The sequence below is a fragment of the Equus caballus genome, chromosome X (assembly GCF_041296265.1).
Source record: "Equus caballus isolate H_3958 breed thoroughbred chromosome X, TB-T2T, whole genome shotgun sequence".
NCBI classification, from domain to species: Eukaryota; Metazoa; Chordata; class Mammalia; order Perissodactyla; family Equidae; genus Equus; species Equus caballus.
Window position 1 is genome coordinate 8775462 of NC_091715.1, and position 27772 is coordinate 8803233.

The 27772-nt window shown below is 40.6% G+C and overlaps 1 protein-coding gene across 8 annotated transcripts in view; it reads left to right on the top strand.

Annotated features, from left to right (window-relative positions):
- Window positions 1–27772, top strand: part of FRMPD4 (FERM and PDZ domain containing 4) — a 798322-nt gene that overhangs the window by 370313 nt on the left and 400237 nt on the right. The gene's annotated exons all lie outside the window — the stretch shown is intronic.

Below are 27772 nucleotides of genomic sequence, written 5' to 3' on the forward strand. Positions count from 1 at the left end.
TCAGTGAGCTCATCAGTGGTACCCACTGAGGGCCTGAGTGTGCAGGGGCGCTGCACATCTCTCCTGGGGAAGATATGGGTGCTAATGGCTTTGAGCATGAAATGATATGTGCTGACCTCAAGGACAAGTTAGGGTAAAGCAAGGAGAAGGGAGAGGATGAAATGTTCTCTCCTTTTACAAACCTAAATTTAACTGTAGCTAATAGCAGTTGGCTTTCCACGTGCCCTTCTGTGGGGAGAGACGCCAGAGGGGTTGAAGATTTGGGGTAATTTGATTTTCAACTGACCATCAGATAACTAACATGTTTTTTAGGTATCAAATCATGCTTTCTCAAAGTCAGAAAAAATTAGTTTTTTGGGCATACATATACATAACTAATGAGGTATATACATACTAATGAGGTAATTAGTACCATTAAGCTTCTTTAGAAGATTAACCATCAGTAATTATGAAAGTAAGTGTAAATTAAAGGGCAATGCTTAGATTTCAGTATAGTATTTTATATCTAGTACTCAGGAATGTACTTTTTATCCAGTATTGTGTTTTATGTAGAACAATTTCTCATTATATGTGTTTGAAAGTCAGAGTAGAATCATAGAAAGAACATGGCTTTTTACCAGAAAAAAGACAAACAAGGAGAAAAAATTTGGCGTAGAAAAGCACTGAGTAAGAGTAGATGTGTACATACTTTTCAAAAGTTATTTTATTTAGGGGCTGGCCTGGTGGCTGAGTGGTTAAGTTTGTGCACTCCGCTTTGGAGGCCCAGGGTTTCACCGGTTCGGATCCTGGGCACGGACATGGCACCGCTCATCAGGCCATGCTGAGGCGGCATCCCACATGCCACAACTAGAAGGATCCACAACTAAAAATACACAACCATGTACCGGGGGCCTTTGGGGAGAAAAAGGAAAAATAAAATCTTTAAAAATTATTTCATTTAAATATTCAGTAAAGATATTTTAAAAATATGGTTAAAGTCTAAAGAATGATACAACACACAACCATGTATTCACAATCCAAATGTCTATATACTTTTATAGTCCTGATACAAAAGTGTCATTGTGAAGTCAAGAAAAAAATTTTTTTTTTTTTTGCTATGGAAGATTTGCCCTGATCTAACATCTGTGCTAATCTTGCTCTATTTTTTTGTAAGTGGGACACCTCCACAGTGTGGTTGGTGAGTGGAGTAGGTCTGCACCTGGGATCCGAACCTGTGGACTTGGGCTGCCAAAGTGGAGCGTGCAGAACTTTAATCACTCAGCCATGGGGCTGGGCCCAAAGCTAAGTTTTTTAAAAAAAGAAATCAGAGGCAAGTAGAAATGAAAGAGGAGAGGTAATATAAAAATAATTTCTACATTTGGAAATTAGTCAAAAACCCTCATAAATTATTTCATTGGAAAAGTAGAAGTAAGTGGTTTATATTTAAATCGTGAATCCTGGGCAAATATTTTTCAAGAAATGAAAAAAAAAGGAAAAGAAAAGGAGCAGTTTTAGTCACCTTCTTGGGCAGTTTATGAAGATTTTTTTTTTCCTGAGATGCATTAGAGATGCTGTGCCCCTGTCTTGCTGTCATGTGTTTCTCTGTAAATGATTAGAATATTTGGCAAAGAGAAGGCCACATATTTGAGGGACTTTTGGTTTTCACTGAATGGTACTGCTGGAGCCTGAAATAACCCCCACATTAAATATGCACCAAGAATCTGATCAGAAAGAATGCTTAACAACATGCTTAGGTATAAATTAGAAATCTAAAGACTAATATCTCGTCATATTCAGGACTTACGAGATAACATTGGTTTCTGTAAGCCTGCAGGTCTTAGCATATTGCAGTGTTGATGGATATTAATTTCCCTTGGATATTAGAACATGAAATGATCTACACCAGTCATTCTCAACTGTGGGTGATTTTGCCCCCGGGGGACACTTGGCTGTTTCTGGAGACATTTTTGGGTTGTCACAACTGGCAGCAAGGGTGTTGCTACTGGCAACTAGAGAAAGTAAGGACCAGGGATGTTGTTAAACATCCTATAATACACAGGACAGCCCCCACAGCAAAGAATTATCTGGCCTTAAATGTCAATAATGCTGAGGACTTTGATGTACACAAGAGAAGAACAAAGGTTTAAATTTATTTCCTAAAATTGGTATATATGAGGATGTTTCTTGTTTTTTTTTTTTTAAAGATTTTATTTTTTTCCTTTTTCTCCCCAAAGCCCCCCGGTACATAGTTGTATATTCTTCATTGTGGGTCCTTCTAGTTGTGGCATGTGGGACGCTGCCTCAGCATGGTCTGATGAGCAGTGCCATGTCCGCGCCCAGGATTCGAACCAACGAAACACTGGGCCGCCTGCCGCGGAGCGCGTGAACTTAACCACTTGGCCACAGGGCCAGCCCCATGAGGATGTTTCTTATGCATAGTTTTTCTTCTCGTACTAATAGACTGTGTTTGATAGAATAAAAATTATTTTTGCAGGTTTGTCTTTACCTCTAAGAAATATATTTTTGCATCATTGTTACAATGTATACATCTAAGTTTTATTGCAAGTGTTCTTTTTTTCATATTTCTTTTGTGCTGTATCAGAAAATAGATGATTTACTATGTTCAGATATGCTCTGTTCATCCTGATCATGAATGAAATGTCTGCCAGAAAAGGGTTATTTCATCCCATATTTCATGTTGGCAATCAGGCGTGGTCTCTTTTAGTACTGTTCTTAACATTTGCACAAATATCTTTCATATTCATGAGGAGGAAGATTTATTAAAACATTGCCAATTAAATTCGATTTTGACAACATATTTTATTTACTTTTGTATTATAAGACTTTCATAATTGACCATAAATTTAGAAAGGGAGGCTATATTTAGTTATTAACCCTGAGAACTTCTGGAAAATTCTTCACCAAAATATTTCCTATTACCCCTTTCTCCTTGCTATTTGCTCCAAAGGTTTTTATTTACCCAGATCTAGTTAATTCTCAACAATCCTCATGTTTTTTTTTAAATTGCACTTAAATATTAACGATTATTTAATATCAGCTATGCATTTAGTGTGCAAATCTCCAATTGTCTCAAAGTTTTTTTTGTAATTTATTTTTATTAGAATCCAAATAAGGTCTTCACATTACAGGTGGGTGATGGGGCTCTTAAGTTTCTTTTAATCTATAGGTTCCCCCTTATCTCTCTCTCTCTTTTTCTTATAGTGTGTTTTTTTCAAGAAACCAGGTCATTTATCCTGTAGAATTTCTACTCAGTCTGGATTTTGCTGATTTCTTTTCCATGGTAGGGCTTAACAGCTTTCTTTGTTCTTTGTATTTTCTGTAAATCGATAGTTGAATCGACATCATTTAATCTTAAAATCGAGAAAGAAAAACCATTCTCATGTTTTTAAAAAATCTTTTTAAAAGTCTATTTTTGGACAGGGGTAAGGACTTGACACAAAAGTTCTAGAAACTGATAAGGAGATTAAAGTATATCATTATATATTTTCTAAAAATTATAGTCCTTAGAATTTTATTCCTAAATACCAGTGGTTTAAGAGGTGATGCTATTGCTTTTTTAATGTACTCTTTTAGGTTGCCACTGGGAAGCAGTTCAATAGGAGTTGACAAATATACAGCCAGGGCAGGGACCTGCTTTGTCAATAAAGTTTTATTGGATCACAGCCACAGGCGCACTGATTTCCACATTGCCTGGGGCTGCTTTTGCACTACCACAGCAGAGGTGAATAGTGGCCACAGAGGCAGAATGGCCCACAAAGCCAAAAATATTCACTGTCTGGCCCTTTACAAAAAGAAAAACAGCTTTCTATCCCTGGCAGTACAAGATTAGATCTTTGGAAAAGTGATCTATAGTCTCTTATAAACTGTTGATAAAATTTTTCTGCAAAAGCTTGTGTCACTATTATCTGTTATAATATACAATTAAAAAGTGTAATCATTATTCAGTCATGACAAATTTGTACTTTATCATCCTAAAGTTAGTTTCATATCTCTTTACATCTCAAATGTAACATGTGTACATATTTAAAACTTCAATAAAGTAAAAAGTCATTAAAATTTCTCAGAAAGGAATTCTTCTTGAAAAACTATGTATGCTGTGAGGTAATATGGTCTGATAACCTTCAAACTGACTATAAATATTTTTATTAATTAGTCTCTTCTGTACACTCCTACTGTCCTTAAATACTCCCTTTAAAATTAGCAATACAGATATAAAATCTGTAAAATGAGGAATGTTAGAGGGCTTAATTACAGTATCTGTTTGGAGTATTCTTTAGATAGTGGAATAATAATGCTTTAGGAACAGTATTTTCTGAATTACATGAAATGGTAATTTTGTCGTTCCATCTGAAGATAAGAAAATGACTTCTTTGTGTATGTCATTGTCTATGAATTATTATGTGCTATCAATTCATCACATTAAGTTGAAATCAACAGCATTGCCAAGAATGAAATTCTATCTTCTTTCTTTAAGACAAATACCGCTTGTGTTCTCAGGTATCCATTTGGAAATTGGTCTCTGGAGGGATCTGTCTCAAAAACACTTGAGGAGTTAGCCCCTCAGATTATCTTTGACAAATGTTCAAAAGGGTGAGAGGAGGAGGCAGGGGAAGAGAAAAAGAAACTCCTGCTTAAAAATTATAAGTAAGTCTTCAACTTCGGGGCAATCTGGATGCTAAAGCTTGTCACAGGACCCAGATGGGAGCATGAGTGTTTCTCGCAGGAAACCCTTTATTCATTTCTGAGATGGTTTGTATGATATCTGTTCTTTTCAGCATGGTCAAGATTCTGCCATTACTTATGTATTAGTCAGGGTATTCTAACTGGTGTAACAAACTGAGACTTAACACAATAAAACTTATTTCTTACTCATGTCATTGTCCGGGGAGGGGAGGGGGTGGGGGAAGAGGTTCTTCTCCACACAGTCATACAGGGACCCAGGATCTTTCGGTCTAGTGGGGACAAACTATGGCCTGTGGGCTAAGCATGGCATTTACATTGATCCAATGTTTAAATGGTTTAAAAATAAAAAGAATAATATTTTGCGACACGTGAAAATTGTATGCAATTCAAGTTTCTGTGTCTACTGTGGGTTGATTGGCACACAGCCATGCTCATTTGTTTACTTATGATCTATGTCTGCTTTCGTGCTACAAGGGCAGGGCTGAGTGGTTGTGACAGAGACCGAGTGGCCTGCAGAGTCTAAATATTTTCTATCTGCCCTTTACAGAAAAAGTTTGCCAACCCCTGATCTAGGGGCTTGACCACCTTCTAGAGTGTCACAGTACCCCACAGTTCCCACTGGAGAGGGAAGAGAGTCAACCTGGTGTTTCACACAAGAGCTTTGAGGAAAAGGCTAATATGTGACTCTGCCTACACAGTTGGCCAGAACGCAAACCTGTGTCCCTAATACCTGCAAGGGAGGTGGTAAATGCAGTTTAGCAATGTGCTGTGGATGAGAGAGCACAGATGCTCGTGGACAATAGTCAATGTCTGCCGTTTTATATGAGAAATTTATTTTTGTGGACTCACCCTTGAGGCCTGGCCTCAACTCTGACTTCAAGTGATTTTAAGTTCTATAAATGCATGAGCTCTTTTATTCCCCTCTCCATCCTGTCATTATTTCAGCTCATCACACTTTATTTCCTCAGTGTGCATAGTCACACAGTGAAAGACAGGTTGTTTGCTTTTTGTTTTTAGATTTTGTTTTTTTTAGATCAAGATGAGCAATGTGATGAAAACTGCAGGGGTGTCCAATAATTGAGTTGGGTTTGACAGGCTCATTTGTGTATTTACTGAACTAGTCATGCAATAGGTGTTTGAAATATCGATCAAAGCAATGTTTTATTTTTCTGGATCCTGTCATCTTTCTTTTTGGTCTGATTGCACCTGCTGATGTTTGTGAGTTACTGTCAAATGGGCACCTTCCCAAAGGGTAATGTTTCATTGGAGTATAAATTTCATGTGAGAGATAGAAGCTCCGATAAATTCAAAGATTGCGATCAGCCAGATTTTTCTTTCAGGACAGAAGAAAACATGAATACAGCAGTCAGAGATTTTTATATTTCTAAAGGGAGGACTTTCATAATAAAACCCAGTGGAATTCTTGGTTTTCTTTGGGTTCCTGGGAATTTTCTGACAATTCCAGCAACAAGAGGAGTTATAAACATTTATCAGTACACCAAAGGCAGTGTATAGAATTGGTGTTTGACTCAATACATTCGGGAGATTTACCTGTTTTGGACTCAAATTGGAACAGGACTGACTCAGCCCTTGTCCAAGTGGGTCACTTTTGTGCCATCAACACTGGGTCTATGAGAGTGCTTGGAGGGCCTTGGAAAAGTCACAATTGCAGGGAAAGTGGGAGGTGGAGGTGCATTTGGACTAGCAACTCAATCTTGCCTAGAGAGAGGCCTTTGCACGTGTCATGTTACTCCTTCAACCTTCAGTTCCTTTGTGTAATTTGTATTGTTTCAGGCCATTCCAGCCTGGACTGTCTTTGCTCCACATGTGCTACTGCAAGTCTTTCAGCCTCTGGCAAACGCCTCGACCAAATTCCCCAACAGGGCCCAAGTCTGCAGAGCGCTCCATGCATATTCATAAAAAAGTCCTTACAGCTACAGGCAGGGCCTCCCTTTTCTGATTCCTGCTTCTGAGGCTTCTGGGGGCTGAAACTAAGGGATCCTATGCTGTATGTGCCTTCCATCTAGTTCAAAGGTTCTCACCTAGGGGTAATTTTGTCCCTGGAGACATTTGGAGTATCATGACCGGGGGCTGGAGGGTTGGGGGAGGTTGAAGCTACTGGCATCTAGGGATGCTACTAAACATCCTACAGTGCACAGGATACCTTCCCACCACAAAGAATGATCTGGCCTAAAATTGTAGTCTAGCGCCCAGGTTGAGAATCCCTGAGTTAGGCAATTCCTCTAGGCCGAGTGACTCCAGACCACGCTCAATTCTCCAGTTATGAGCAAAGCTTATGCCCCCTAAGTAGCCGAACCTAGTGACTGAGTTCCTGGCTCCTTCCCTTTGGGCAGACTGTGTCCTGTCAAGGAGTCGGGCTGTGCATTGAAAGGTTGTCATGATATTCACGATTGATTGCCTCTTCTTCCTTGAATAGTATCCCCGCAGTGCTGCACGTTGGAATCACCTGGGGAGCTTTAAAATAATTCCAGTGCCCAGGCTGCACCCCAGACCAATTATACTGGACTCTCTGAGGATGGGCCCCAGCTGGGGTATTTTTTTTTAAAGGTCCCCAGATGAATCCAGTGCACAAGCCAGGGTTGAGAGCCACTGCTCAAGCCCGGCCCTCCCACTGCCCAGCAGAGTTCTGTCATCCTTATTTCTGGAATGACTGTGGACCCCTAAAAGCACCAGGTGCCAGGGCAGCCTCTGTCCTACACAGAAGCAGCAAATGTACCTTGTTTGTCATTTATAGCTTTGTAAGTTAAAGCATATCAAAGCGATGCTGCCAAACCCCAATATGTGAGATTTTGCGGTGAAAGCACACTTCCAACTTTTGAGTAGAGCTCTCTGTATACTGTCATCATAGGGAATCTGACCCCTGATGGGGGCTGCTACTCTACTGAGTGTAAGACATCTTGAGGTGGACTCAGAATTGCTCCTCAGGGGCCCGCAGGTAGAGGGAAAGAAGAAAAGGAAATTTCCTGGACTCTTCTGGCGCTCGAAGGCCTCCTCTCACAGACTTCATTGCCTCTAACCTTTTGGTAGGTACTCCATCCAATTTAAGGCTGTTACCTGACACAGACATTGTGACTGAAGATCAATGTGAACATATCTATATTTTAAAGCAATTACTATTTTCCAGCTTGTAATTAAGAAGATTTAATGTATCGGACCACATGGCTAACCCACTATTCTCCAAATAACTATACATTTCTAATAAAATAAATGATCTTCTCATTTCTAATGAAATTAATGGCTATCTCTGCTCACCAAAGCTGTTATCTTATTGATTTCATCCCTTTCAAACTGACCTGTTCTGAAAAATGTGTTGGCTGGTGGGTTTAGATACAGGAAGTCTGTCTTATTTTATTTTAAAAAGGAAAAATAATAATGTATTTCCAACTCATCCAAAAACTCCAAATGATTTTCCCCAAATATCACTAAAATATTCTGTAACATTCCACAATGGATTTCTGCATATCACAAAGCATATACAACAAAAATTACCAAATTATTTAACATTTGACCAATGCATTAGTGAGTATATGTGCATATATATGCAAATTAATTATGGCAGCTTTTCGGCTAGGTGAATTGGAGTACTTGCAAGTTTATAGCAGATATTTCGGAGGAAGAATCAGAGACACTTCTAGATGGCTGTTTTTATTCACAAAATGGGAGATTTTCTTTTCACTATATAGCATACTAAAGCTTCTGCAGATGGAGGAAATATATCTAGGTTGTTTTGTTGAGGGACACTTTTCTCTAAGACTGAGTGGGAAGATGAGGCAAGATAATCGTTTATTCCAGTAGCTGTGTGGCCATCTTGGACCCACATTCCCAATACCGGAGCGAGCAGCAGGCAGAAACAGTTGTCCATTTCTTCAGGGACTTTTTCCTTTTTTTTTTTTTTTTGCATTGTACATTTATTCTTCCAAATAAAGGAAATGTACCCTGAAGCTGCTTGTGGTTGGGCCGGCTGGCTGTCAGTCAGAATCTGGCCCGGCCTGGAGGATTGTACTGTCTAGTTGGGTAAGTATCCCTTGCTTAATCCCTGTGGCTGAGGGAGGGGTGGTTCCACCTCCCTTCAGGGCCCCAAGGGATAAGCATATGCTCCTTCAGACCAGGTCACTCCACCATTTAGTGGATGTGAGTAGGGTTTGCTTTTTTCCAGTTGAGGTTTCTCTTCTCTTTAGACAGTGAAAGAAATTTTCATTTTGCCAGTTAAGGAAGGAATCCACTGTGGACAGCTAAGTTAACTGGTGCCCCAATTCTGATTTGTTGGAGCCCCTGTGTATTGTTACACGTTTTGTTGTCAGATGAGGGCAGAGCAGGGAGTGTAAGAGTGGGGCTGAAATCCAGTCTAGCTGCGCCTTCTTGCTCTGGACACGGCAGCAGTGTAGTCTTTAGACCAGCAAGAAAGCAGGGGCCCCACACCCTGGAACAGCACTGTCCAGTAGAAATATATTGCCATCCACCAGTGTGAGCCACATATGTAAGTTGAAGTTTTTCTGTAGCAACATTGAAAAAGTAAAAAGAATAGATGGAATTAATTTTTTCTATCTTTTTGTTTTTGAAGATTGTCTCCTGAGCTAACAACTGTTGCCAATCTTCTTTTTTTTTCACCTGCTTTTTCTCCCCAAATCCCCCCAGTACATTGTTGTATATTTTAGTTGTGGAGGAATTAATAACATTTTATTTTACTCAGTGTATTCCAAATATCATTTTATTATGTAATCAATACAAAATTATTGAGATATTTTGCATTTTTTTGTACTAAGTCTCTGAAATCTTGTGAGTATTTTGTGCATATCGCAATCTCCATTTGGACCAGCTGCCACATTTCAAGTGCTCACTTGCCACATATGGCTGGTGGCACCCATATTGGACAGTTCTAGGGGCCCCACTTGGGTTTTCCTCCAGGCATGCCCCTTCCAATGGTTCAGGGAATTTGCTGGACCAAGGGGATGTGTCTTCCTGAGCCCACACCCTCCCACGTTTTAGACCTAGCACCAGCAAACAATGGCCTATTTATTGTAAATAAAGGGTTCTTTGGAACACAGCCACACTCATTCATTTATACATTATCTATGACTGTTTCCCTGCAATAATGGCAGAGTCGAGTAGCTGTGGCAGAGATAGTATAGCCTGTAAAGCCTAAAATCTTTACTCAGAAATTTGGCTCTTTACAGGAAAAATTTATAAGCTCTTGTTCTAGACCGTGTGCTGGGTGCCTGGGACCCTGGAATTCCTTGTCCCAATTTTCCTAAGTCTGCCCTCAGGCTCCTAAGGGTGGGACCCATCAAAGATGGCCAAGGGGGGCTGTTTGCAAAGGGAAGGCAGACAGAGCTGGGGTGCATGGGCTGTAGCGTGGACCTGAGCATGAGTGGAGAAGAGGGGTGGGCTGTGGCGCCCCTGGGCTCTGTGTCCTCAATGCCGCATGGTGAGGTGGAACTCTGATGCAGACTGTGCCGAAAGGGAAGGAGAGAAATTCTCGCCCGGGAGGGGTTTTGCTCCTGTCCCCCAGGGCATATTTGAAAGTGCCTTGCATGTTGTTATGAGAGTATATTTGTCAAGTTAGGAGGAGAAGACATATTTAACAGATTATTAGCTCGATTTGCAACTTTTACATATTTAGACGTATAGTATGTGAGCCTCCATTCATGTTCTTGCCCAGGCCCATAAATGTTGAGGGAGGGCCTGCCTGGAAGAGGTATAAAGGCACTTGTGTGCAGAGGGAGGTAGTTCCTGGCTGAACCGCCCTTTCATCTGGCCCTGTCTTCCTTTTAAAGCACCCCTGCCCAAGAGATGCTAAGGAAGGCAGGGAAGCAGTGGATTGGCATTCTTTGCTCACAAACCAACTGTCTGTGGCCTGCCCTGGGTTCATTCAGCCCAGAAACTTCTCATCAAGAGGAAGAAAACCAAAGGGTTGAGAAGTACCAGCAAGTCCTTTGTCAACCCCCAAATATTTACCATATTCTCCCCCAGAGCAGTAATGGTAATTGATGTAACCCCCTCAGTCTTTTTTCTCAGTCTCTTCTTCTCGCTCACGTACTCCTTTTTCCTTTCCCCGGGGCCTTGGCTCAGTCTCATAGAGGATGTCCAAATGCAATCACCATGGATGGATTGCCATGGAGTTGCCTGCGCTGAAATTCGGTTTCTGTACCTTCTAATCCAGCCAGACATGCCAGTAGTGTCCTGCCCCCCTTGGGCTTTGCAAACAGATGTTTTGACAGCTCACCACTGCTTCTGGTGATTCATTTCCTCGGAATTACTGAACCCCGGACCCGATAGGGGTTCTGAAAAGAAGGCTTCACAGTCTGATTGCTGCTCTGTTAAAAGCCGAAGAAGTCTTGGTTCACATTGCATCAGAATGAGATGATCTCTCCTCCTGTTTCTAAAAGCTGACTGTGCCTTCACTTGACTGAAATGAAGAGTTTCAATTTCCCACCATCTTCTCCTATGTAAAGGTCTTAGCAGACATTTCTGTGCTCTTAGCAGACAAAACGCTAAAATGGTAAAAAAAAAAAAAAAAAATACAGGATTATTCAGCCCTCAGCATCATTTCTTCATTGATGGTCCAGGGTACAGTGACCTGCTCTGTGAATTCAGGGTGAGTCTGTTAATTTCCCTGGGCTTTTTGGTGTTCAATTCCTTGAAATTTGAATGAGACTAACGGTGAGGTTATTTTTAAGGATGTAGTTGTCACGTTCTCTGATAATGCTGTTAAACCGCCTAGAGTCATAGGAAAAAAGCCATATTTTTTCTTTGCATAATTCTTATGGTAATTTTTTTTTTTACTGAGGAGAAATAGTGCAGACAAAAGGAGATACATATTGCATGAGATTCCTGAACCAGTTTAGCATTTTTTTTAGCACGTTTTAGTATAATCTTTCCTGGACTCCTTAAAGTTAAGGTCTCACTTTCCATTAATGTGATGGCCATAGATGGGGTTCTTGTAATTTAAAAAGGAGGGGATGGAAAATTCAGAAACAAGATTTCTATCAACCTCAGTATATGATTTCAAACTAGAAGCGTTGGCAACTAATAAGCCTAGGAGAAGAGTTTTTGGTCTAATGGACCAGCACTTCGTGCCAACTGCACTCTGAAGGGGGTTCACAGAGTAGGTGAGATTTGTCCTGGATTTTCTCACCTCACTCTTCCCCCCCGCTTTCTGATCTCTGGATCAGGGAGTCTCAACCTCAGTGCTATTGACATCTAGGGCAGGAGAGCTCTTTGTGGTGGGGCTCTCTTGTGCATTGGAGGGTATTTGGCAGCACCCCTGGCTTCTGCCTACTAGATGTCAGTAGCATCCTCTCCCCGGTTATGACAACTAGAAATGTCTCCAGACATTGTCAGATGTCCCCTGGGGGAGAGAAGCAAAATGCCTCCCGGTTGAGAACTTCTGCTCTAGCGGCTTCCAGTCGCTGGGTACTCCATGCTACTTTCTGGAGTTCTGAACTTGTCACGCAGGTAACCCGTCCCCAAGTGCCCTCCTCTGTGGCACCCTTGCTCCAAAATCATTGTTCTCTCCCCCTAAGGTGTGACCCCCATTGAGGAAGGGTGTGATTTCTCACCTGTTTAAAGAGGTTCACACTGCAAGAATGTCTCATGAGCTGAACTCAGACACATCTGCCTTTTAAAAGAGGAGTTTGTTAAACTAAATGTCTAATACATAAGAAACCATCTATAGCTTTCCTATTTGTCACTTGGTCTTTTTTGAGACTGACAGCAATTTTAGCTTATCTTCTAGTAAGGTTATGGAAGAGGGAATTGAGAGTCAGGGCATTTATATAATTTGAACAGGGCCAGACAGCTTGGTATAACAAACAGGAATGCCATTCAAGTCTCTTGGATCTTAGCCTAGTGTTCAAGGTATTTTGAAGTGTCAGGAAAGTCCTAGGTGCTCCCCAGTTGACCCAAGCGATCACCAATACTCTTCCTTCTCTGCCTCCCACCTGGCATAGAAAACCATCTTCTTTTATACCAAATATTGTTCCTTGTAAGTCACAAAAAGAGTGTATGAGAGGTGAAACAAATTCCAAGAAACTGATACATACCGTTTTGAGCTTTATTGTAGTTTGAGGGAGAGGGTTATGCAAAGAAGAATAATTCCAGCTGCTGACACTCAGTAATTTGCTATATAGGCATCTCTTTCCAGTTTCAAGCCTCACTTACTGCAAACACAAGCAAGAACAAGCTCTTCTTCTTACTCCTCTTTTGGAGATGACGACATACTTGTTCTCAGATATGCTCTTGCCTAAGCCATTTTCATGAGAGGTGCTCTGATAGTCCTTACAGAGTCCAATTGACTATCCTGGTAATTGATTTCTTGGTTTCCGAGGAAGACGTTAAGGGATTCTGTAACATGTTAGCAAACTTCCAAATCCTGGGAAAAGCTGTTAAGAGTCACGTGTGTTAAGAGAAAAGGGAAAAATCATTAAAAGTCATGTTAACTGTGATGAAATTATTTTTAAAGATTTACTTTTTATAATTGTATTGTAGCAAATTTGGAAACAATGTAAAACAGCAAATTACCCATAATTCCACTGCTCAGTCATAGCCACTGGTGACATTTCAGTATCTGTCCTTTTAGTCTTTTATTTTCTGGTCATATATATGTATTAAGAAAACAAACACATTGGAATCATAGTAGTCATAGTATTTTTATGCGTGCAAGATTGCAGGCATGTTGTAGAATCATTATGTATTGGATTTTGATGACTGCATGCACTCTGTTTTATGTCATATCATACGATGCTGTCTGTATTTGAATATATTCTTCTGTTCAAATCTTGAACATAATAAGCATGAAAGGCATAAATGGCATTTTGGGGGGCGTACTGTAGACCCTACGTGGCATTAAGTTTTGTTGGGGAAATATAGAGAAGGTAGAGGGAAGCATGGATGCATGGACTTGGGTTTTTGTGGAAGTCACAGGTCTGACGAGGATCCATAGAGGAAAGGTGGTGTTAATTTCAGCAGTCATATTTAGTAGGGCAGCATAGATTGACTGGAGAAGTTTGGGTAGGGCTAGCTGATGGTGAAGAGAAGGAAGGATAGCCCAAGAGGATGAGCTCCTGTTTCCTGGGGCCATTGCAGGGCATTGGTGTGTTGGCACAGTTGGATGGAGGGGAAAAGGGAGAGAGGCTACTTCCTATATAATCATGCTTTCTGGGGCAAGAAACACCACCATCATCATTCCCAACATACAAAATATTGACTGTTTTCTCTGTTCAGTGGTCCTCTACGGAAAGTGGTATGCATTTGAAAGTGTCTGCTTAGTAACCAGAAATAGATGCAGAGAGAAAGAAGACCATTTGGGCACTTTTTACAGAGACTTGAGCCATCCAAATCATTCCCTCAAAAACTTTTATGAATTATCAGAAGACAAAAAAAGTTATTTAATGAGTTGTTTAATGTTGGTTAAAATGGATATGTTAGTTTTAGGACAAAAAACACCAACCTTGGCAGGTTGCGTTTTGCAGTGATGGGTGTAATGGGTCATGATAGCCAGAGCCCCTTGTGCAATCATTCTGCTCCTTTTGTAGGACTTAGTTTAGAATATAATTTTTATTGAATGGAGTATACATATTTGAACTTATTTTGTGTTGGTTTTAATGATTCATTATTATATGTATGACTAGATCCTTCTCAAAAATTTGAATGTAGTACACACAAAAGGCATAAAAGGATTTTTTTCAGTGTGCTGAAGGTCTTTTGTGATATTATTCTGCGAGGGAGGTTTGCTTAGTGACTTAATTTCCAGGATCACACTGTGATACCAACTGGAAACTGCTGGTCCGTGGAGTGAGTTCTAACGGGGCATTTAACCATGCTCTCCGCCATCCCCAAATGAAGTTCAAGAGTTGTTTTTCTTAACAGTTTCATTTGGCAATGATGATTTTCCACGCAAAGTAGACTAATGCAGTCACCAAACATGTCTAAACTTCTATTGCGTAGGTTGTAACATCTTATGAATTTTTAAGGTACTTTTCTTCAGAGTATCATATTTAACTATTTCACTATAAAATCATAATTTCCAGGTTTGACCAGGTATTTCTTTGGGAAAATTCACTGCTGATGCACCCGGGAAAGGTAAAAGAGCTTTGGGGAGATTGGTGCATATTATAGAATTAATTTCTTAGGATAAAACATAACATAGAAATCTCTTAAATGGATAGTTTCTGTATCTCAGTCAAATTGACTACCCTAGGGAAAGAAAATAAAGATTTCACTAAAGTACAATGAAAATTAAAATCATTTAAATTAATTTAGTGACTTTACGTTGTCAAATCTTTAATTTAGCTTAGAACTGCTATTAAAATGAGAAATCAATTGAGGCCGGCCTGGTGGTGCAGTGGTTAAGTTCGCACGTTCGGCTTTGGCAGCCCAGGGTTCGCCGGTTCAGATCCCGGGTGCAGACGTGGCACCGCTTAGCAAGCCATGCTGTAGTAGGCGTCCCACATATAAAGTAGAGGAAGATGGGCATGGGTGTTAGCTCAGGGCCAATCTTCCTCAGCAAAAGGACGAGGATTGGCGGCAAATGTTAGCTCAGGGCTAATCTTCCTCCAAAAAGATAGATAAATAAATAAATTAAAAAATGAGAAATCAATCCTAAAAAAATACAAGCATCTGTTCGCCTAATCCTCAACCAAATGGTCATAAATGCCAGGTTGGATGCGAGCAGCACCCCTTGTGTGGGGGTTGTAGAATTGCAAATGGAGAACCCAGAAAGTGCCTGCTGTATTTAGTTGATGGCTGAGGTCAGATACCTTGTTAGAAAAGCCCCTTGACCTCCACCCTTCTGTTCCCTTGCTCCTGTTGGCCCCTGCTGGAGGGGAGACCTTTCCTCCTGGAAAGTCCAGCCAGGCTCAGGGCCTACCCTCCCATTATCCTCTGGCCAGGACACCAAAGCACGCAGCTGGAGTTCTGTTGTTCGCCTGTGTGAAACTAGCCTCACTGTGAGCACTGTTCTGCCATGGAAAGAATAACAATTTCAAACATTGCAAATAGAATTTAAGGTTGACTAACATTTCCTGATGTTCAGAAATGCCCATTAATGAGTTGCAGTCTCAGCCAGTTCCCTTGAAGACTTAGGAGACCAAGTTGATCAAAGAGCAAGGAGCAGGTGTCACCCACAGGGAAGCTGTGCAAATGGTCTGCGGTTCCCACGTAGGGCAGATGATGTCAGGGTCTGGCCTGGATCCCTTCATATCATTTTTCCTGTTTTTGTGCCCTCTTTTAACCCTTTCTTGTTGATTCCCCTTGACTACTAGAACCCACTTTGAACCCACTTTGCTTGATTGAATAGAAAGCTGGAAGTCCCTGGGAGTTTATGCCCCTGCCCTTGCCCCCTACACACCAACACATAGCTCTTGACCAATGATTGGCTGGTGCTGGAACTCAAAAGCCCAAGTCCTTTGGTTCAGGTCAACACAACTCTGAGGTAGAACTCACACTCCAGAGCCCCCTGTGGGAATCAGGCTGAAGTTATCCTGTAGGAGACATTTCCTGGGAGTCCTGCCTCCTCGCCTCCTCCGATCCAGCTGCTGCTTCCTCTCCCCCCTCACTAAGTATTCCCAGCAGGTGCTGCCTTTGTGGTCACTTGCCTGCAAACCCTCATTTCAGTGTTTGCTTCTGGAGAACCTGGACTAAGACAACAGGTCAGCACATATATTTTGAGCGTTGACATTAACACTGCCAAGTTGCATACGGCCATTCAGGCTAATGGTTAAGAGCAGAAGCTCTAGACTCAGAAACCTTGGTTCCACTCCCTGCTCTTCCTTTGGTAGCTTTGGAATATTAGGCAAAATGGCTGACCTGTGAAGCTTAAAAGAAATAATGGTCAAAAACATCTGTCCTTGGCACATAATAAAACCTCAATAAATGTTAGCTTTATAGAAAATTCTGCTCCTAAGATTCAAAGGCATCCATATGTCTAGGTAATTCTCTATATCACAACTCAGAGAAGCTTTATGAGATAGAGCAACAATACGTGCCTCCATTTTGTAGGGAAGGAGATGGGCTCAGAAAAGTTAAGCGACTGTGTATTAATTTGTGCAGTTTGCTGTGGTCTGTGACCAGGACCCAGGGCTCTGGACTGGTAGGGCACTGCTTTATCCAGGGCACACAAAGCCTCTAGGCATCTAGTGGTCAGACATTTTGGGAATATGTTTGCTTGAACCAGTAAGCACGTTGAATTCCAAGTGTAAAAATGGCCATGAGATTTTTAAAGATCAGAAGTAATCTATGATTAAGGAAAGAGGCGTAAGATAAAGGAAGAAGGAAGAAGGCAGTAAGAGTGTGTCCTCCCACCATTCTTTGAATGCCATAAACAATAATATTTATTAAATGAGATTCCTTCTTCATTTTAAATTATTCCAATCTCTGGTATTGATTCTTCTGTCTTATCTAGAATAAATGAAAGAGATTTTTTACGATGGTGTTCTCAGAAGCTCTTGAATCTGTGAATTTGAAAATGTCACATGAAAAATGTGAAGGTCATGTGCATAAATCTACATATGATTGTATTTATATATGTGTTAATTACTTCCAAAGAAATTCGGATCAAACATATGGAAAACCATATGTACCGGGAGGGAAAAAACTCAGGTGTGTTCAATATATCAAAGCACAGAAAGTTCACCTGGTCAGACTGACGTTGGAGGACCTGTGTGAGTCAAGTCTTTAATGTATAACAGAGCGAAAGTGACTGCATTTCACTAGTTTAGGTGGGAAGGTCAAAGGTAGGAAATCTGTTTAGAAGTAGGACTTTGAATAATATATAAAGGGCTTCAAATTATATTTGAGGTTCCTGAAGAGTGTGGTTTGCCGTGTCTGAGAGACTTCAGCTATCTGTGAGAACATCCAGAGGACAGCACAGTAGCGGGGGCAGGGGGTGGGGGGGGTGGGTCACAAAATAATGTCATGTAAGTAAGGAGTCTTTACTTTTTGTTTGTTGGTTTGAGGCAAGGTGCAAATACAAGCAAGAAATACAGGAATGTGGGAATATTCTTCAAGTACTGGGAGGGTTGTGATCCCTGGGAGGGTTGAAATCTGGTTGAAGGTGTAGGATTCTTGCTGGGGCTTCTGAAAGGTAGAACGAAAATTGGAGGAGGAAAGCTTCAGTGAGTTAACCGTAGGATGCACTTTCTTACAGCTCAGCTGTCAACAGTGGTGAGTTGCCCATCTCTACAGGTGTTTTCCACTTATCAACGATGTTCTAGAAAGCTTCGGATAAGATCTGACTCTCTCCAACTTCTATGAATATTTTATTTTAATTTTCATAATCATTTATAGTACTTATAGTTGAAACATAATCAATGTTCTTAATAAGATATTTTTTAAGAGTCATGAATTTTATACCCTTGTGATTTCTGTGAGTCTAGTTAAGAAGCTGTCTCTTGAAGTCAAATATACCATGCATAATGTCATTACCCTCTACTAAAAGCAATGGATATTAATTACTGATGCTACTTCTCATATAAAAATAAAGATTATATTTTCTTCAAATGGACAATATTATTCCAAGCATATTTTTAGGTAAAGTAATTAGAATATGTGTGTGTATAGTGTAATAATATCTTCGAAGTGCTGAGAGAGAGAGAGAGAAGGAGGGGAGGGAATGAAGGGTGGCCTCCACACCAATAATTATGTATCCAGAAAAACGATTTCTCAAGGATGGGTTGAAAGAAAAGATATTTCCCAATAAACAAAACATGAGATTTTCTACTTAGAGATGACAACTAAGGAACATGCTCCAGGAACCAAGGAATATTATCAGGAGAGCCTGTAAATAAGTTTTATTTTTTTTCTTTTTCCTTTCTCCAGAAAGGGAGGGTAACCATGAAGGAATTAGTCCAGATTCCCCATCAGTTCTGTGGTGTGGAGCCCAGAGTCAGAATATAATTTGTTTTCCTAGAAAATATGGTGGCGCAGTATTTCTTGGTAAAAATTAGATTGGACAGAGGCAAGAGTGGCTACAGAGAGCCAGTTTGTAGGCTACTGCAGTGATTTGGGCGTTGGAGGACAAAAGTAGAGAAAGTAGAGGAAGAAAGTGTTAGACTCGACAGGACTTGGTGACGAACAAGGTGTGCGTGGTAAAAGGCTAGCCTGGAGGTCAGGACGAGGGCCTAGGTAGATGTTGGTGCCTTTAAGCAAGATAGGAAATGGACCAACTTGGGGACAAGACCATTAGTTTAGTTCTCAGACTGATTACAAGATATTTGTGAGACAGCAAGTAAAGATATCAAATGGGCAGATGAATACATTGGTATAACCTGGAAGGCAGCTGAGGCAACTTGCTTTGGAATTCAAATGAAATTGTGTGGAACCCTAATCAACACAGGGTGGAAGGCCCACAGGCTTCCCAGGCTCTGGGCTTCTTGATGGCAGGACTGGCGGTAGGGAGGCAGGCGTGCAAATTCTTTTCTGCTCATCTCAGTCTGAATTTCTGCTTCCGCTCAATTTGTTCAATAGATTGATTGTCTCCTTGTTCTCATGTACTGTCTTTCTCTTCTTTTACGTTGTCCCAAGTATGGAACACAGCCCCGTTTTATTGATAGCATCAACAACGGTCATTTACACAAGGCATTTATTTAGCAAACTTGAAGTTCTGGGGAATTGGAGGGTTGACATTAGATCAATTGTCATCGAACTTCCTTGTTTTTCTGCCTGTCCACCAGACTGTTCAGCCATCTTCTTTCTTCTTCAAGACCTTTTCTTTCACCATTTTATGGATCCCTCTTGCAGGCTCTTCTGGGAAAGTCTCTTCTCACTCCCCACAGCACAGGACTTCATCTCCTCATAGTTCTCACTCTTACCTTTCCCAGGTCTCATTAGTATTTTTTCCTACACTGAGATCCAGGCCCTGCCCTTGTATAGCCCAGAACTGCCCGAGTCATTGAGATTCAGCCTTTTCCCTCTGGGATGGGAGCAGAAAAGCACTTAATTTCTCCCTTAAATAAAATATGGCAGAAGTAGCAACAATTTTGATCTTAAGTAACTTTTATTCCATGTACCATTGAGTCTTGAGCTCAGAAAAGAAATCAGGACTAGGAATACAATTTTGGATTATCAGCACACAGATTGCAAAAAGGGGAGGGTCTGGGATGGGTGATGACACTCCTAGCACAAGGTAGCAGGACGAAGGAGAATTGTCAGAATTTTCTGCTCAACTTGCAAAAGGGAAAAGATTGAGCTTTTCTGGGCCCAAGCCATATTTTCCAAGAGAACCCTGTGTGGTGGTGGTACAAGAAAGGGTAGAAGGCAATTTCATGGTCAGAATCTTGAGGAATAAATGTTGTCAAATTACAGCCCTTGATTGATCAACTGCTGTATTATCTCTGTCATTAGAGTGGGAAAAATATTTTATGAAGCCCTGTGCTTCTGGAATATCAATTCAGTTCAATTGAGTTTCTGTTATATGCAGGCCTTTCTTTAAAGAATCCAAATATTCAACAAATACACAATTATTCCAGCTCTGCTTATTTTTAAGTACTTTGTAAGTTTAAAAAAAATCCAATATTTAGGTATTCAACATGAACTATTATTCTCTAGTGTAGTTAAAGGGAAAATTTGACCATGTAATTCAGTGCTTGTTCATCAAGGTAACAGGTTTGGAGATGGAGGAAAGAAGCACCTCTCTTTCTTTGGTGTCTGTCAAAGTGGCCATGCTGCAAATGGGTGTCGTACTGTTAACTTTATTCTGTGAAGATGCAGAGAGCTGGAAACAGCAAAGTCAGGCATAGTGGTACTGGTCTGGGCATTTCTTGTGTTTTGGGTACTTGATTCCTGAAGTTGAAAGCCAAGTTCTATCTTCCGTGGCTAGATCAGCAACCTGACCTCGCCAGGTGCACAGGCTAGATCAAGAGATTGGATACCAACGTCAAGGGCAGGTAGCCAGTTACAATCACTTGTGCTTGACCATTCCTCTGTTGGGAGACCCTCATAGGGTGGAATGTAGGCATGCAATAAAAGTGAGATTTCTTAGGTGGTTGGCCTTTATGGATTTCTAACCCAAATCTCTGGGGTGCTCTTGACAGACTCCCTGGGGATGTTGGCAACATAAATCTCAGACACTTTCATGTTTCATCCAGTGATGTCCCTTCCCCAGCCAGTCCCCTTTCCCACAAACAGGAGAAGAGAGTAGAACATAAGATGATAGACTGGAGCTACATGTCACCAAGTAGACCCCGCTAGAGCCTATGCCTCGGGAAGCTAGCTAGGACTTCCTTAAACTAGTTTGGTCCATGAGCAGATAACTAAGACCTGTGCTAACCATCCCCTAGGGGGCGAGGCCAAGGTTTGAACCTAGTCAAGTGTGACTGAATGACTATAATCCTTGGGCCCTCATGGCAGAGCGTTCTTGATTAACCTTGTAGATGGGATGATCTCAAAGGCCTACGATCAGGAAACAGTCATAAGCAGACCCTATAAAAGTGGCCTATTCATAAAGTCTATTCATGATGGCAACAGCTCTATTTGTGTGTATGTCAGTGCTTGTCAGCCTTTTCATATCACGACAAATGCGGAATCCAGTAAATGGGTGAGGTTATTTGTGGCAGAAGGTACAGACCCAGAGGCTGCCCTAGTCTCCTTCCTCTGGTTAAATATCTCTGCACACTTATGACCCATTCATAGCGCACCAGTATACTTAGGCATTGTACGTTATTCCACAATTCTTCCTCATCCTCTAAATGTTTGTTCCACCACCGTTGATGAAATCAAATTGTTATCTGTGTTCTCATTTATTTGATGACCAGGGTGTGGTAACTCTTTAAAAGTATTTCCCAGGAAAGATGTTCACTGCCACGTGTTAATAATGCCATCAGCTTCTTCTTTAAATTTTAATTACCGTGCTAGTTGAAATTTCTTCAGAGTTGATGTTTCTTACTTGGTTTTACTGGTGTAGTGTCTCTTGCCAACATTTTCACTTTCTTTATGCTATAATTGTTTGGTGCTTACAAGTCATTCTATTTCACCAATATTTGGCTTTATAACCTTTACTTGCAAACTCTCAAGGCCCGCATGCCTGGATGAGGACAATCTCTTGATTGAAAATGTTATCTTAGGTTTTATTACACTTGTGGTCCCTTGGTTTTTTGTTCCTTTCTCACCATCTAACAAATTCTAGGTATGTGATTTACTTGTTCCTCTGCCTTCTAACACCAAAAAAAAAAAAAAAAAAGTCATGCTTTGATTCTTGACTCATTTTCCATGTAATGATGCCTGGGGCTGAAGACTTTTTTTGTTATTTTATTATCTTGCCATTTCCAGCTTCATGGAAGTCAGAATAAATCTTCCATTTGCTTTCACTTCTTCCTGTTCTTATTTTGCCTGTTGGACCATGAGAAGTGTTGTGGTAAACAAGATTAAGTGAGAGACCTCTCTAATCTGCCAGATGTATTGAAAAGAACATGGTTTTGTTTTGTTTTGTTGGTTAAATGTGCCTGGATTCCGGTCTTGACTCTATTATTTATTAAGTGTATGACGTTGGAAAAGAACTTATGCTCTGAGTCATTTCATCACCTGAAAAAGAGAAAATCCTAATGCTTGCTTTATGTACCTTGAAGAACTATTTTAAGGAATATGTGAGAAAACAATTATCTCGCATTGTGCCGGGGACATAGTAGATGTCAATAATTATTGCTTATATTCTTGTGACATTTTCTACTTACAAAGACCTCCATACATGCTTCCCTCCAGTTTCAGAGGATAATGTGTCTCTTCATTTTTTGAAGTTACCCCTCCATCTGTATTCCTGATCCCATTCCCTCTCACCTTCTCCAGGGTCTTAACGTTGATGAGGAAGTGAAAGATGGTGGCTACCAGGTACCAAATACCTGCTACTTGCCAGGCACTAGGCAAGGTGCTTGATGCTTATTATCTCAAACTTTCCCAACAACCCTGCAAAGTAAGGATTATTATCTCTTCTCAGATGACACTCTCCTTGCAACTCAATTCATTTTATTTCCATGACCCCACCTAACTCTCTTGGGTTTCTGTGAAATAGTAGAAAATATATATATTGGTCTCTTCCCTGAGTTCCTGACACCAAGCTCCTAAATCCCTTGGAATTTCGTAGGTGATAGGAATTTCTTTTTGTTCTACCGAAGTGACTCTTGGTGGGCTCCTGAATGGGGGCTGGTCACCAGAAAGACTATGCCGTGATGAGAAGATTGGAACTTTCAGCCCCACCCCTTGTTCTCCAGAGAGGGGCCGGAAATTGAGTTAATGATAGATCATGCCTACATGACGAAGCTTCCGTAAAAATCTCAAAAGTAAGAGGCGTGGGGAGCTTCGGAGTTGGTGAACATGTGGAGGTGCAGGGAGAGTGGTGATCCTGGAGAGCGTGTGGAAGCTCCACACCCCTTCCCACGTACCTTGCCCTGTGCATCTCTTCTATCTGGCTGTTCCTGAGTTGTATCCTTTTATAAAAAACTGGTAGTCCAGTAAGTAAACTGTTATGCTGAATTCTGTGAGCCACTCTAGCAAATTAATTGAACCCAAGGAGGGAGTTACGGGAACCTCCAATTTATAGCCAGTCGGTCAGAAGCACAGGTGACAATTTTGGGTTTGGATTGGTGTTCGAAGTGGGAGGAGCTTGTGGGACTGAGGCCTTAACCTGTGGAAATGATGCTATCCTCAGATAGATAGTGTCAGAATTGAGTTAAGTTGTAGGACACCCAGCTGATGTTGCAGAGAACTGGTTGGTGGGGCAAAAACCTCCACACATCTGGTGTCAGAAGTGTTGTGCGTGTGGTAGTAGTATGAGAGTAAAGAAGGAATACACAGGAGAAGTGAGTTTTTCCTATTCAGTTTCCATCTCTTTGAGTATTGCTTCATTGTCACTCTTGTGGTCTCTTCTCATATCAGCATCTTGGACTTGGCTGTTCCCTGGTTGTGATCTTGGCCTTATGTTCTTCTTAGTCAACATGCATTCCCTCTGTGACCTCATCCTTTAGTGGTTTTATCTGCACCTGTATGGTGATGACTCCAAAATCTATATCTACATGTCTTTTACCTGAACTTCAGAATGATGTGTCCAAACACCTACTGCGAATATCCCGAATACTTAAACCTCAACCTCTCCCAAAAGGTACTTCTCCAATTTCATCCTAAGAATTTTCTTCCTTCTATATTCTCACAGTGCATGACACTACCCAGTCACCCAAAACAAAAAACTAGTGATAACCATCAATTCTTCTGACTCTTTACCCATGTTACTTCCTCTGTAAAGCTTTGAACTAGCTCCCTCAGCTTCAAACTATCCACTGCCTAGTTCTGTCTTATTATTCCTCGCTGGATTTTATTTCAGTAGCTCTTGGTGGTCTCACTTATTAATCTTGCCTCCTTCAAATCCATTATCCACAGTACTTTTCTGGTACCAGAATGTTCTATCTGAAATGCTAACTGTATACAATTGTTCCCTGTTCACTCATCACTGATTCCCTTTAATATACCAGTCCAAGCTCCTTAGCCTGGCTGTGAATGACCTCTCTCTTCTTGACTCTTCTTCAGCCTCATATTTTATCCTCTTCACTGTATTTTATGCTCTCGTAATAAAAAATGTTCTAGTTCTTCCAATATGCCATGCTGTTTCATGCTCATCTATGCTTTTGCTGAAAGCAGTGTCTCTCCCTAGATGCCCTTTTTTTCTGCATGTAGCAAACTCTTTTTATCCTTCAAGGTGACTCAAGTATCTCTTCTTAAGATGCCTTTAGGTTGGCCCAAATCGTCTTCCTCTGGGCTCTACTCACACCCCGTGGTTTTCTCTATCTTTGCACTTACAATGGTAAACAGAATCTCTATGTGTCTCCTCCCAAGAGCGGGTTCCCTGAGGGCTAGGAAGCATGTCCATAGTACCCGAAAGAGTAGTTCCTAGATTATAGTAGATACTGAATAAACATTTACTGAACAGATCTGAGCTTCCTGCAGAGGACAGGATCACCTGGTTAGATTTTCAGCCTGGATGTGACCACAGATGATTGCTCATCACTCTCACACCCCCAAAGGAGAAAAAAGATGCCTTACTTAAAAATGCATTTCAGAATCATTAAAGCTGACATGAATAGAATGCAAAATAAAAAGCTCTCAGTTCTGTCTGATTCTCTGGGTTTTATTGATTTATGAAAAAATAAAAAGGCAACCATGTTTTGATGCTTCCTAGAACCTCTGACTTCAAAAGCTGGTGATTTGCATTTATCCTCTTAAAATGCCATCAGTGCATCTTTCCTGCCCAAAGCACATACCACCAGGACTTGACATTTAGGGAAGAGGCTATTGGATGCCAAAGGGCTGGCAGACATTATTTTGGAGATAAAAAAACTACAAACAGCTTAGCCCAGCAAGAAGTCAGGAGGAAAACAGAGCTAGAGCCCTCCAAGGAACTTAGGGTACCATGCACATTGTAGTCAACAATAAGTAAGGCTTTCATGTTTTTAACTCTTTGTTTTGAAAAATTTGAACATACATAAAGTAAGCAGGATAGTGAAGCAACTCCTCATGTCATCCAGCTTCAACAGTATCAGCATCCTGCCATTTCTGGGTTGTCTCTACACCGAGACAATCCACATTCCAAGTTCTTTTTTCTTTTGTGGTAAAATTGAGACTTTCATTATATGTATTTAAAAACACAAGAGCAATATACCTATGTTAAAAATATTTCCATTATGAAATTAATAACATTATAAATATGAAACGTTAACTATTTATTGCTTTCAATTATAGGAGTATAACTTATTTTTTAGTTTACTTGATAAAATATGTGGCAAAAAACCCTCACAATAATAATCAGTCACTGCTCATGTGAATGACATTATTTGCACTTCTAAATTGTTTCTGGAAGCATTTGAGTATAGTGAGTTACAGTAGGAGCCAGTATACTCCAACCCACTGGCCAAATCCAGCCCCTGCCTGTTTTTGAAAATAAAGTTTTATTGGAACACAGCCATGCCCATTCATTTGTGTAATGTCTATGAGCTCTTGGGCTCATTTGTATAATGTCCATTGTAGCTCTTGGGCTACAATGGCAGAGTGGCTATCTGTGACGGACTGTGGGGTCCACAAAGCCTAAACCATTTTCTCTCTGGCTCTTTACAAAGTTTGCCAACCCCTGGTTAAGAGTATGAGCTTCCTCTTACCATCTGTGTGGCCTTAGACAAATCACTTCACCTCTTTGAGATTGTTTAATCATCTGGAAATAGGAGTGAAAGTCAAATCAAACTCATAGGATTGTTTTGAGGATCAAAAGAGTTAATAGATGTGAACACTTAGAAGGGTGTTTGGCACATGAGCAATAAATGTTAGCTTTATCACCATTATTATCATTATCAATATTATTGGTGATGGTAATGGTAGTATTGGAGTCAGATAAACCATTGGGCTTCAAATTGCAGCTATGACATTTAGGGTTTGAGGAAGTAAGTTATTCTGACCGAGCTTATTTCTGTATCTGTAAAAGGGAGATAATAGCCCCTCCCTGTGAGACCATAGTAAGGAATGAAGATGACAATGCCTTGGGACATGGCGAAGGTTTGTGAAATGGGGCTGTGGTTATTAGTGTGTTTCTGGAGGTATTCTCCATTTGGACAGAGGTTAGGGCATGTGGATCCTTGTAGAGATCTGTCTGACAAGGACTCAAGAGACCTCATGGGATAATACTCTAAAACTTGGTTAAATTGCTATAGTCTGGACTCTAGGCCTCAGCTTTGAAAGTCTAGGAACCTTATTTTGTTATTTCTTTAAGAGCAAATTTCTCTCTCTTGAACATACTTTACATCATGAGACTGATATATTAACCTATAAAGTCTGGTTATACATTTCATTTAAAAACTACAACTGCTAAAATGTTTGGGCGCTTGCATCCCCAGACCACATATTATCATCCATCCAATGCATATTCCTCCATGGAAGGTTTCCAGTAGATCCGGAACAAGGGCCGTTTCTTAAATCATTTGCTTCTTTAGTGGATACTGCCTAACAGAACTTCGTCTGCACCTCCCACCAGGGGCTGTGCCTTTGCATGGGCTCAGACAGGGCTGGGATGGGAAGTGCTAACCTTCAATTGTTTGAGCCTCCACTTCAAGCACAATGGGGAGTTGACTGGTACTCTTTCTCTCGCTATGTGTATACAGTGAGTCAGGTTATGGTTCGCTCTGCAGAACTGTGGGCAAGTCCAGGGAGCCCCGAGGTAGGGGAACTGGTTGGCCCTGGGTAGAAAGTAGTCATGCGCTGATGTGGAAGGAGTTTGATATTTTACACTGGGATTTGGTGTACTGGTTGACGAGCAGCTTATGCCCTGAATTTTATAAGCCTCAAACTCTGGATGGCAAAATATATCCAGAAAGTGAAATCAAAGCCAATATTCATAAGAGGGGGAAAAAAGAAAGCTGTTAGGAATTTTACCATTTATCTTCATGAAATAAACATTGGCCTCTTAAAATTAGATATTTATTTGGGAGGAAAACAAAGAGTCCTCCAGCATATCCTTGCAATAATATAAATTTGTTTATGAAACCCGTTGTGGGTGAAATGAGGTGATTGTGGTTTCTGATGTGCATTGTACCTGATATACTGCCGGTCTTTAATGACAAGAAAATGTATTAAACATCTTCCCCCCGCTCAGATGAGTTGTTCATGTCATTAGGATGTTGTTGGTGGGTGCATTATAATAATTAACTTATATTGTGCTTGGAAAAAAATCTCAATGTGCTTTTCAGAATTGTAAATGGATTTTAATGCATATGAATTTAAGGACAAATAGCAAAATGCATTTTATGTCACGCGAACTGCCCATTTTCGGTCCATCTTTCCTAGGTAGACTTTGGCTCAAATTTCAAGTTTCTTTTCTCTCACAATCACTAAATTTTGTATGTGCCATGGATTTTTCTAATCTTATTGATTATAGTTCCTAAGATCATTAAGGAATAGCATCAATCTCGTATTGTCATCTTGAAAAAACATTGTCATCTTTGAATCATAAATATTCCCTGGAACATTATTATATAATATAAATAATTATTTCATTTAGCAAATATTTACTGAGCATCTACTGTGTGCCAGACACTGTTCTAGATTCTGG